The sequence below is a fragment of the Acinonyx jubatus genome, chromosome A2 (assembly GCF_027475565.1).
Source record: "Acinonyx jubatus isolate Ajub_Pintada_27869175 chromosome A2, VMU_Ajub_asm_v1.0, whole genome shotgun sequence".
Taxonomy (NCBI): Eukaryota; Metazoa; Chordata; class Mammalia; order Carnivora; family Felidae; genus Acinonyx; species Acinonyx jubatus.
The window spans coordinates 78,697,310-78,709,955 of record NC_069383.1 but is presented as its reverse complement, the minus strand read 5'-3'; the positions used below and the strand labels follow the sequence as shown (position 1 = coordinate 78,709,955).

The 12,646-nt window shown below is 41.9% G+C and overlaps 1 protein-coding gene across 3 annotated transcripts in view; it reads right to left on the bottom strand.

Annotated features, from left to right (window-relative positions):
- The window catches only part of SEMA3D (semaphorin 3D), a 196,929-nt gene extending 192,232 nt beyond the window's left edge, over positions 1-4,697 (bottom strand). Inside the window, exon 1 of one of the 3 annotated variants that reach the window (XM_027071779.2) lies at positions 3,742-4,697. The gene's annotated coding sequence lies outside the window, so the exon portion shown is untranslated. The remainder of the gene's footprint in view (positions 1-3,741) is intronic. The other 2 variants (XM_027071780.2, XM_053218532.1) reach the window with 2 other exon arrangements.
- Between the last annotated feature and the right edge of the window lie 7,949 nt (positions 4,698-12,646).

The window sequence follows — 12,646 nt, the reverse complement described above, 5'->3', positions numbered from 1 at the left end:
TCCTAAAAATCTCAGAAAAAGTAAAGTATAATAGCAAAGACCTTTAATCTGGTCTTTTGTAGGCAGTAAAGCGATTCAAAATCACTGCATTGACTGTTTAGATACAGAATCAGACTTCAGTATGTGCTAAGCATCTGAATATGTTTAGCATTGTACTAACCTGAAGGTATAAAAAGTTAGTCACCTCCTTCCTCCAAAGTTCTTATGATCTAGTCAACAATCATAAACAACAAAAGTAAAGAGGTAAACACATTACTAAAAACTCAGAATATTAGCTTTAAAAGTATGAAGATATACAAATAAAAAAGGATTTGGGCCAAGGTTTCCTCTATTAGTGGAGTATTTTTTAACCAAATTTTGAGGTAGGAAGAAACTGATTAACAATTTTGTCTATGGTCAATCATTATTACTATTATTCCTATTTATTTTACAAATGTGGACATTTCTTTTTTTTCTTTCAAGGAATTTGTTATTGAGTGCTGAAATGCTGTTTTATTGAAGTAATTTGTTTAGCTCCAGGTATTTATGGAAAGAATAATAATTTTTCAAAATGGAGCTATGGTTACTCTTATTCATGAAATAAATCATGTATTAATTGACAAGAATGCTTCCCAAAGAACATATGTCAGCACACCATTAGATTTCCCAGACGGAACAATAAAGTTCAGAGTCACATTTGTTTTTCTCAAAATAATGAAGCCATAAAAAAACAATCTGAAGACATACTAGTGTTTATGAAGCCAACACCAATTGGAATATTTCTTTCTTTGAGACTGAAAAGTTGATATTGCAAATACTTAATAAAAATGGTGATGACTTAATCCAGTGGCTCTGTACAAACAGTATACAAATACTGGTCCACAGAGATACCTACCAATTCCAGAAGACATCTTCGGAAACTTCTTCAGGTCTGTGATAAGGCTTTTTATGGTTAACACATGCTCATGTAATGGAATGAGATCACAGTATGAAGAATAAAAATGAGGTACTCTGAAACTTCCTGACTTACTTTAACCCCAACCCCAAACAATGTATTTCCTACTTTTGGAAAAGAAATAATGTGAGAGCAATTCAGCTCCATGACTCAAGTTCAGACCTACAGTCGATCTGTTAGCCTGTCATTGGAAACAGTACATGTGCTTCCTCTGTCTTTGTAATTGTTTATATTCCTGACCTTCCCTGCTACCGAAAATAATTCCTACTCCTACCCTTACCAGCCCTACACACTCACGCAGAAAGGAAAAATTCAATTTATCTTTCTGCATTTTCCCATGTAAAAATATAAAGCAAATTTATTAACTAAGATTCACCTATAAAGGCAATTCTGCAAGAAGGTAAAATAAAAGCCACATAATTTTTTTCTCTACCTTGTACCCTTAGTTTCTGCTGGTATTGATTATGGTTTCCTGATAATTCCAAAACATTTTGCACTGTCAGATGCTTTTCACTGACCTCCCCCTCTCAGAGAGACAGGAAGGTAACAGGAGTCACATCATTACTTCTCCTAAACGGACAGACAGCAGATTTTTACAAAGGTGAAACAGTGGTGCCAAAATATGAAGTAAGTTTTTAGGTATTCAGGTCATGAAAGCAATAAATAGACTAAGGAAATCTCCATTAATCTCAGGAAATTTTCTCAATACAGCCATGGGGTTACTATTTGACAAAATATGTTTCTTTGTTTTCATCTTTTCTTTCCAATTATTACTAAAGCCACTCAATAATTCCTAAAAGGTACAATAAGACCTGTGTAAATATAGATTATTAATATCACATGCATACGATTCTCAGCCTACACATTTGATGTGGTCCATAGCAATCCTCAATAATGGATTCCATTTAAATTCTTAGGTGTTCTTCCCTAGTAAATGATCATATACAGATGCAGTATCAAAGTGATCTTAGAAAGGGCCTCTAAGTGATGAGCTAAGTGATGACTGAAAGCTTCCTGAAGTCCTTGAAAGGTGAGCCACATGACGGGAAAACAGGTCCAGATTCAGGCCTGCCCCTTACTGGTTTATATTTGGACATACCAATTAACACTTCTAGATCTCCTTATTCTCATTTTTGAGATGAAAATAACTGCTTTGTCTACTCCCCTAACCATCGATTCCATTTTTAAGTATTTAAGGGTGAGGATTCTTTGTTAGAATTGCGAAAACCAAAATGGGACACCACCCATTTCTAATCCCGTGTCTTTGCTTTCTTGTCAACTAAAAACAAAGCAGAATGACACTGAGTGGTATTGTTGGGAATATTAATCGTGACAATGTATTAAGCACCTACAATGCAACAAGTGTTTGATAAATGTCCCTTCCCATCTCCACCAATTTTCCATTTCATAAATGGGCAAATTCCATTTGAAATGTTGGCAATCCAAATCAGTACCGCTTTATTGTCTCTCAGCTACCTCTTGACCCTATTCTTATCTCTTCCCACATCACCTTCCTGTATTTCCTGGCCTTTCTCTTCCAAGGGCCATGGTCTTTTCCCATCTCCCTGACCTGGACTGTCACTTTGGAGCTTGTCAGCGGTGACTCCTATGGCCAGCTTTAGCTGCTGGGAGGAGCCTCAACGACTTCAAGGCTGGACAGAATTAAAGCAATTCCCCGCTGGGGCTGCGCACTTCCAACCCCAACCCTTCCTGCTCATCTCCTCGATATCTGGCCTCGGTACAGCAGGAGAAGCGAAGGCAACACTGGAGTGATGACATGCGGCTCTCTCCCTTCCCCACCCTCCACATTTTTCCTTCCACGTGCGGAACCCATAAGGCTCTGACCGCTCGCGCCAAGGCGGTTGCCATGGTTACGCAACAGCAGCACCAGATGCAGGAGGGGGTCTCATCCCTTCTCCACTCCCCCCTCGACCCTTTCCTCCCCGTTAGGGCCTCCCCCACAAACACAGTCAGTAAGAGAAGTCTTCGCCGCTAAACTTGAGACTTCAAGTCCCCCCCCCCTCCCTTTTTTCGCTAGCGCAAACGGCACTGACAAGCTAAGGAAGGGTGGGAGGGGCTTTGGTGAAGTCCTCGTTTCACTCCGGGCTACACGGCGAAAAGTTCGCCTTTTGAACTCCGATCTCCGTAACAAGGAATTTGGGACCTCAATGGCCCCAGCTGCAGGGCGCGCGACGCGCGTCCAGTCCCTCGGATTCCAGCTCGCCGGCGAGAGCGCACCGTCTCCTCCTCCTGTCAAGTCCCCTCCGCGCTGGGACGGAAGCACGACTCAGCCCACGAGGCTGAACACAAGCCGCCAGGGAAGGAGAATCTGCCAGTGCCGAAAACAGCCCTGGCTCTGCCAGGGCAGCCCATTAACGCGTCGACTCGGGGCGGGCCGGCCGGGGGCCAGGAGGGGACACCCGGGGTCGGGGAGGGGGTAGAGTCACTGCGTTAAATTCCCAGCAGGAGTCAACTCCGAGCCAAGCCGAGGCTACCAAGGGATGCCCCGCTCCAGCCTGAGTGCATTTTGCAATAACCAGCATTTCCCAGACAGCCAGCTTCGTGGCTGGTGTCTGACCCCAACTTTACCCTCAGGGTAAGAAGGATGCGCGCTTCCCTCAGACGGAGCGTCACGATTCCTTCGCAAGGCAAAAGGCATCGCCCATCCCTCTCCCGAAGCCACAAAACAAACAAACGCCACGGTCTCCCCGTCCCCTCCCCCTCCCAGCCCAAGGGGAAAAGCGGGGAGGAGGGGGGGAGCGAGAGTGTGGAAGCCCTTGGTCAAATCCTCCCCAGACGGTCCCCACCATCGCGTCTCCCAATGAACCTGCAGCCGGCGGAAGCCGCAGGTCACGTTCCGACGCGCTCTCTGCCGCCTTGGCCGCGGAGGAAGCGAGGGACAGAGTGAAGTTCCCGGGAGCGTCTCCGGCGGAAAACTTTGCGCGGTGTTGGCGGCGGGAGGCTCTGGCCGAGGAGGTTCTGGCGGCGGCAGCTAGGAGGTGGGACCGCGCCCCCGCCGCCACGCTGTCCCCGGCGCGGCGCGCACAGGCCGTCCGCACCTAAGCGCACTGATTCCCTGTCTGGTCCCCCGCGCGCCCACCTGGTCCGCTCCGGAGCGCCTTCTCGGTCCCACGACGGTTCCTTAGCTCCTGGAGTTGCGCATCCCACTTCGGACCCACGGCCACCCCCCAAATCCAGTCACCCCGGCTTCACTCTGCGGTCCCCGCCGCGCCCTCCCACTGGGGTAGCAGGTGACCAGAAGCCAACCTTACCTGCTGCGAACTCTTCTCTCCCTCTCTCTGGGCCAGACGTCCTTTCAGGAACCGAAGACGGGGATGCAGGCTGTGGGAGTGCGCGGCGGCGAACCGGGGCACCGGCACAAGCTCCTCTGAGAGGCAGCCCTGGCTGAGCCGCGGAGCCGCCGGTGGCCCTGGCGGAGCGCGGAGGCTGCGGCCGCAGAGGCCCGGCCGGGAGGCAGGGGGCGCTGCTGGCCCCGAGCGCGGAGACGGGACAGGCGGGGAGCCAGGCACCAGCTGGAGCTTTGGGGAGGCGAGTGTGGCGAGGAAAGGCACGCTCCGAGCGGGAGGGCGGCTTTTAAGTTTGTGGTGTGACCGCAGCAGCTGTCCTGGGAGAGACTCAGTCTTTCTAAAAAGGGGATGCTCAAAACGCCGGGGATTACCTCTCCCCTTCCGATCTCCTCCCCCAGCCCTCGGCCCCCCTTTCCTCTGCGCACGCCAGTCCTCCCCAGCGTGCCGAAGTCCATCCCTGCCGGCGCGCAGGCTGTCAGCAGCGTGGATTAAATGTAGCTCCGGCCACGCTCAGGCATGTTTTTTCCGGACTGGCCACCCTGTGTACTGTCTGTGCAGCAGCCTCTGACGTTTGAGCCCACGTCCGGCTGGCTGACTTTGGGACCTATGTAAGCTATACCGTAAAGTCTCTAGGGACCTCCCGCGGAAGAAACAGGACAAATAATGTCCAAACAATTGTAAACCTCATAAAGAGTGGCTGGTTCCGTCTGGTATGTAAAACCCCGGGACCACTAGCCTTGAAACCGCAGGCATTGAGATGAGCGATGGAGATCAATCTTCCATTAAGGGACTGACACCCAAGAAAGGGAGGCAGAGGGGGGAGGAGGGGAAAAGGGCAAAACCCCCAAGATGTAAGTCTTCTTTCCTCTTTACCTCATTCCAGGCCAACAGGAATATGTAACCTATTTCTGTCTTAGGAGGTTTCCTTCGTAGATTTGCACACACCTTGGTCGCGCAATAGGAAACTGGAGTATGTGGGGAGACCAGGGGTGGATCCACATTTGTGGAGCCTGGAACGTATACAATTTGGAGGTGGGATCCTCTTTAAGACAAACAGTGCGGAAATAGTTTAATTTGTACAGATTTTCCAAAAACGACTATGTGAATTTATTGTCAGGCCGCCCTCAGGGTCACAGAAAGGGCAAGTGATGAGTCCTGCAGCTTGGGCCTCGTTAGCTGCATGGTCAGTCCTTCTGGGACGGGAACTGTAGGTCTGGAATCACACACCTTGCACTTATTTAGTCCCAATCATAAAGCTGACTTGGGTAGAGCCATAGAAAAAAAGCAGGCCCAGGATTCTGCGTTTGTCAGCTTGATTTAAGAGCACAGCTTGTAGGATCCCAGAGACCCTTTGGCAAATGACAAGGGGTGTTTTGGTTTGAGGGTATTGAGCAATCAATAGCAACAATGGAAGAACTGGAAGGTGGGAGGGGACTCTTCATTCAGCTTCCCCTCAACAGCGGAGAGCTGAGGGCCACAAAAGCTAAATGAGTCATTTCAAGTTGCAGATGGTTAGTGGCAGAGCGGGCTCAGGAGGGACTCAAGTTTCCTAACTCTGACCAACGTTCTTTCCTGTGTCTCATGCTGCCCCATTTCTGTAACCTTGGTTTTGACTTTCAACCAACCAACCCCATAATTTTCCTCTTTAGATACAGGAACATTTAAGTCCCTACTGACTGTTCCGACCTGTAGCAACTTTTTTTTTGGAATGCTTTGTATTTGATGTTATAGCACTTGTTTTTGTAATTAACCATACCCTCGGTGTGCTTATCGCATTTTCTATGCATTTTATTTTATTTGTTTATGCCAATGCCCTTCCAGCCAAATTGCTAGCTCATTGTAGGGACAGAATACCTCTTTTATCTCCCACAGCATAGCTTAGGGTTTTGCACATAGTGGGTCCATGATAAGTAGTTTTTGACTTTTAAAATCTCTCTACTTATTAATTGTCTAATAATTTTGTGGGTTTATTGGCCAGACTATTCTGTTTAACTAGAATTGCAGCTAACTGGATTTCCCCTTTTTCCCTCCTGTCAAAAATCCAATCTTAGTAGACCCAAGCCAGACAGCATCTCCCTTTGCTACTATTTCAACCTTTTCCACAAAACTCCTAAAAAATTAATCATTCCCTCCCATTTCCCCAAAGCACTTTGATTTCAATACTGTTATAAGCCCGTTTAATGTTATGTCGTAATTAGTTATGCATGTGGCTCATACACGAGTGTCGGCTGTTTTTTAGCTTTGTTGCTCCAGCCGCTGAAACAATGCCTATGAATGTGTATCAAACTGGTTTAGTTCAGATTCCACTGACTTGAAATTCAGGCTGCATTTACCAGGGCATCCTGAACATACCATGGGAAGACAACATCTGGAAATTGGGTTCTGTGCTTTCCTTCTTTTAATTGCTCTGAGCACGCAGCAGGCGAAATCAACCGCGCTGCCCAAAGTTGTGATAAATGGCCTCAGCTGTGTCCATGGCTTTGTAGTCCCCAGGGCACTTCTCTGAGTGTCTTGCATATGGTAGGTGTGTAACAAATATCTGGGGGTTAAATTAGTTACTGAAAACAGTGGCTATAATGATGATAATCAGCCACTGCATTTATTTCTGAACTTCTCCTAACCCTACAAGATCTCCTCAGCATGGTTTTACAGTCCTCTCCAGGAGTTTGAGATCCGTTGTCCTCAAAAGCAGTTTGGTAATCTGTCCTGAAGGGCTAATACCCTATCTAACTCCTTGCAATAACACCTGGGGGGAAAAATCTTTTTTACGTTAAGTTTTGTTAAAATGTAAGGTGTATTACAGAGTTTAGTGTATCTCCAAGGATGACTATCTGTGATTCAACAAGTGATCCTTAATTACACTGAAAGAGATGTGTGTATCATCAGTTAGAACTACCTAATTGCTGCTGTATCCCTGTTTCATCCTGGGAGAAAAAGGAGAAAAAAAAAAAACAGAAAGGAAAGGAAGAAAAGAACAAAGTACTTTCTAGGTGCCTGGAAAAAATTTTGAGTAAGTAAACTTGTCTAGAGGGCCCAGGCTGCTCCTCTGTGACATACCGCCCCTTACCCATCTCCATTAGCACTCAGATAGAATTTAAGTAAGTCATTTTTACTGTATGGTAGTATATATGTGTTAGGTTATATGAAATACACTATTTTTCAAAAAAACCCTACATTTTAATACATAATGTAGTAGAAGATACATGTTAGATTATGTGAAGTACACTATTTCTCAAAGGATTACATTTTAATACTTAATGAAGCCAAAGAATAAAGTTCTAGCTGTACAACTTCAAGAATTGTCAATCTATGTTGGGAACCACTAGAAAAGGCAGCAAGGATGGGTAAGAGTGGAATAGGTATATTCCGGGCTTCTCCAACTCCACATATAGCTAACTCTGCCAAGAAGACAGAAGAAAGATAATTACTGGGTCCAGAATTTAAATGTAGCAGGATCTCAGAGAATTTGGCTGCACTTTCAGCAGAAGGTAGTAGCTTGTTGTTCTTTCCCAACAAAAAATCTATAATCTTGTTCTCTCTATGCTTTCTTCTATTCACAAAAAGAAAAGGAAAGAAAGAAAATTTGGTGAGTTTGAAAGAAAAAAAAAGACTGATAAAATAAACTGCAACATTCTATGTACAGAGACAAGGAAAATGAAGATAAAACTCAAACCAATTAGTATTTATATGAATAAAACTAGCCATACCTTGGTCAGATATAAAACCTCTCTGCCTTATAATACATACTGCTTTATGAATGTTTTCCCACGTACATACTAACGTATCTGTACTGACAGATAAATATTGTTATACTCAATTGAGAAAAGTGGAGTCTATATTAGTTTATGTGTAATTGGATCAAGTGATGGCATGAGTTGAAGCACCTCACCCACTTACTCCTCTTCTATCAGGTGTTTTCCCCATATAAATTTCAGATATGTTTTCCCCCCATTTGTTTCATCTGATCATGACAATCCACTCATCACAGGATCATTAGCTAGTTACATATTAAGATCATTAGATTATGCTTAGTGATGGAAAAGAACACACCTTTCATCTTTACTTCAGCATTCATTACACATACACAGAACTCTCAGAAGTAAGTGTATCTCTGCTTCTCATCATTAAGTAAAGACAGAAGAGAGTTTATGGTTGGTTAATCAGAATGTAAAACTGTCAGAACTTTGCTTAATGTCTCTGAGTTTTAAACTCTTTTAACATCGTAAATAATCATAAACATTCAGAGTTGGGAGAGGCCTCAGAGACCTTTTGGCCCTCATGGGATAGATGAGGGAACCAAAGCCAAGAAGATGGAGTAATCACCCAGGACTTTCTAACTCTTGCTCTCTGTCCTCTATAATACAGCACCCTGCTATAGAGACTTTACTTGAAGAAGAAGGAAAAAAAAAATCAGCTATTTTTCAGAACCTTTCCAAGCCAGAATCTTAAGGTTATATTTACTTAGCTGGTTTGGGGTGTGGTGAATAATTAAATTCAGCAGGAATGCACTTCAAAATAAAAATAAAAACACAACCCAACCCCTTTGGCCCAAGTCCTGAGACCTCAGAAAAGAAAACCTCCTTGACTATGAACATTCACTAGAGGTTGGGAAGGCTTTCTGTGCCTGATATAGGAGTCCACATAGCTGTAGGATGGAGGAGTTGATAGTCAAATAAATGACTCTCTGTTGTTGTTTCTTTTTTCTTTTTTTAACAGTATTCTTACATCAACAAACAATCCCCCAGGAAGGATTTTAAGGAAAAATAAACACCTTTCTTACATATCATATAAGAAAAAAAAAATCACCTTTGAGTTTGCTTTTCTGAATACCTCATGCTGCCACCACCACCCCTCTCTCAGAGCATACTTCAGAAATCGTGTATTCTTCTAAGAAAATGGGGGAGGGGAGGGATTCCCGTGAAACCAATCCAGGCAAGCCTTATTTGTATAAGGGTGATGAAACCAAGAAAAATATGCCCTCTTGTGGCTTATTTGTTCTAGTTCACAACAAATCAACAGTACTCTATTATTTCCTGAAACTCAAACATACCTGTATTCCAAGTGGAATTAAACTATTCCTTTGTGCGGTAACTGGAGAGAACAGGCCCATGTAGACAACACGAAGGCATTCCAAGCTTCTGCTTTGTTCAAGGTCATATATAGCTACTTAGCCACAATGAAATCAGTATCCCTAAAAATGGGGGAACGTTTTCCAAAATAACCCACAGAGTGTTACAGATCTTATAAAAATACCTTTCAAATAAATGCATCGATAGAATTTCTTTCCTAAACACTGAGGTTTGTTTTGGACAGACTTAAGCTATCAGTTTCCACAAATAGGAGAAAATTCATAATTTCCTGCCCTACTGTATTTGTGCCTCTAATATTTCTTTAACTGTAGGATGCTGCCTATTTTTCCATTGAAAAAAAAAAGTAAAATATGAAGCAGTTAAGAGAATGCGGATTTTCATTCTTTGAATATTTTTTTCTCTTCTTTCCCCTTGCTTTACTCAGAAATGAAGATATAACAAATGTGTTACGTCCAGTGGTTTGCGGATACAATTAATTTCACGTTATGACAAAAAAATGCCCACCATGTTTGCCCACAGCAAAGTGGAGATGGGTATAGTGGACAGTGACCTTTGTTGATCAAGAGAAAGACTTTCACATAACTGTGATTTAAATGATTTAGTAACAAAGTAAATCTCAAAGGTTTAAAACAGGCCAGATTGTTAAATTCTTAGCCTAACTCAATTGTGATAATAATAATTATGATGAACAACATTATTATCATTTTACATGCAAGGAAACTTAATGTTAAGTGACTTAAGTCACACATTTTTCATTTGCCTGGATCTGCTTGTGTACTAAGGGGGCCACTGGGTCATTTCCTAATCTGCATCCTTAGTCCCATGCTGCAGAAATAAACCAAATCGAATCTTACTTATCAGAATGAAAAATGCCATTTTCCAAACTGCCCAATTTAACACATGGAACTATTATTTTTCTCAGTTACAATCTAAAATGGAATCCTGTTCTTCTAAGTTTATAATCATTCTGACCCTTAAAGCACAGATATACTTTCACTTGAATTATCATTTGAAAAAACAATCATAAAACAGTTCAAGGTTTTAAATTTTACTTACTTTTAACTTAGTAAAGAAAAATAAACCACTATACTATACTACTACTAAAAATTTGCATTCTTACCACCTCAGTAAAATTATCTTTCCTATGTAAACAAAGTTTTACTTCCCAAATTTTACTCATGTGTCTGCTGATAATGTCCACATTAAAATTTTATGATTATACACATATTTAAAAAATTATCTCTACTTTTATTATGTTTAAAACTACTAAGAAAAGAGCCATTTTTATTTATTTATTTTTTAATTTCATTATTTTGAAACAGAAAGAGAGCAGGGTGTGCCGAGAGAGAAGGAGAGAGAATCCCAAGCAGGACCCTATAGCACTGTCAGCACGGAGCTCGATGCAGGGCTTCAATGCACGAACTGTGAGATCATGACCTGAGCTGAAACCAAGAGTCAGTCCACACTTGGCCTACTGAGCCACCCAGGTGCTCTTAGAGCCAATTTTAGAAGACAAAAACATGACCATTTTAAAAGTATTAAGAAATTAACATTTCACTAATTAGAATAAAAGGCAAGCTGTCCATAATAAAGTTATGTGTATTATTGATAGCATGCCCAGTATTAAAAATGATGATCTACCAATATTAACTGTTAAAACATAATATTAAAAAAATAAAATAAAACATAAATTTATGGTATTAAAACAGTGAGGTATGGAGTACCTGGGTGGCTCAGTTGGTTAAGTGTCCAATTCCTGCTCAGCTCATGACCTCACGGTTTGTGAGTTCGAGCCCCGTGTCAGGCTCTGTGCTGACAGCTCAGAGCCTGGAGCCTGCTTCAGGTTCTGTGTCTCCCTCTCTCTGCCCCTCCAGCTCATGCTCTGTCTCTGTCTCTCTCTCTCACACACAAAAACAAATAATTATTAAAAAAAAAACAAAACAGTGAGGTATTGGCTAGTGAATAGATAATGAAGCAAAACAATTAGAGGCCTAGAGAACAGATTTAGGTATATATTATAATTCACATGTGTGATGGGAATTTTGTTTTCCACACTTGAGTGGACAATAAATGCCTTCCTTTTTAAAAATTACTTTTGTTATAGAGCATTTCAAGTACAAAAAATAGCACACACACACACACACACACACACAAAATGGAGCTCACACTCATGTAAAGCTATACATTTTCTTTTGACTATCTCATTTTAATTAGGGCCAATACTATCTGATATGTAGGGTTGAATTCCTATTTTTCAGAAATTCTGTATATTTATTTTTTATTTCATCTTTCTCTGGTTAAGATGAAATAATCTGTTCTTTTTAATCCCAGGAGAAAGAAATCTTGTTATTGTTACTGTTTAATGTCAAATTGTGTTATTTTCCAAATCCATTGTACCCTTGTAAGAGAATATGGTTTGTAATCTTTATACTTAACAGAAATATGGGAGGAGCGCCTGGGTGGCTCAGTGGTTAAGCGCCCAACTCTTGATATAGGCTCAGGTGATGATCTCACAGTTCATGGAATCTGGCTCCTCCATGGGCTCTGGGCTGATAGCAGGGAGCCTCCTTGTGATTCTCTCTCTCTCTCTCTCTCTCTCTCTCTCTCTCTCTCTCGGCCCCTCCCCTACACATACACATTCACTCTCTCTCTATCAAAAATAAATAAATAGAAACATTTAAAATAAATTTTAAAAAAGAAGTATGGGACATTTCAGGGATGAAGTATATGGTCCATTTTAATGCCTATTTTTTATACATTTCAGATGAAGGTACTCTTCCTATTATTCTGTGTATTTCCATAAGGTCTATCCTTGAGACTGTGTTGCTTAATTCTTTAACCTTTTTTTTTATCCCCTGATTTCCATTGCACTGAGTAGTAGTTTCCTACTTTAATGGTTCCCTATTTCATTTGCATCATCTATAGGTCCTACTGTATAAAGTCAGTTGTTCTGATATTTGGTCCATAGAAAACCCCAAATCTCCATTGTGTATTGTGGCCTTTGGTATTATAAACTGCCTCGCTGAAAGTTTTTCACCTATTCTACCTTATTTGTTATCAGGATCACAACCAGTTACTTCCTTATTGTTTACATTTCCTAATACATTTTTGCCCATTCTTTTATTTTTAGCTTTCTGAATAACATCCTTTTAGGTTTGTTTCATGAAACAGCATATAATTGACTTTTACTTTATGAGCCAATTTGAAAATGTTTATCTTTTCATCAGTCAGTTAAGCCCATTTATTCAATGTGACTAATTTATTTTGACAAAAATTAATCATATTATTGTGTACTCTATGTACTGTATATATAA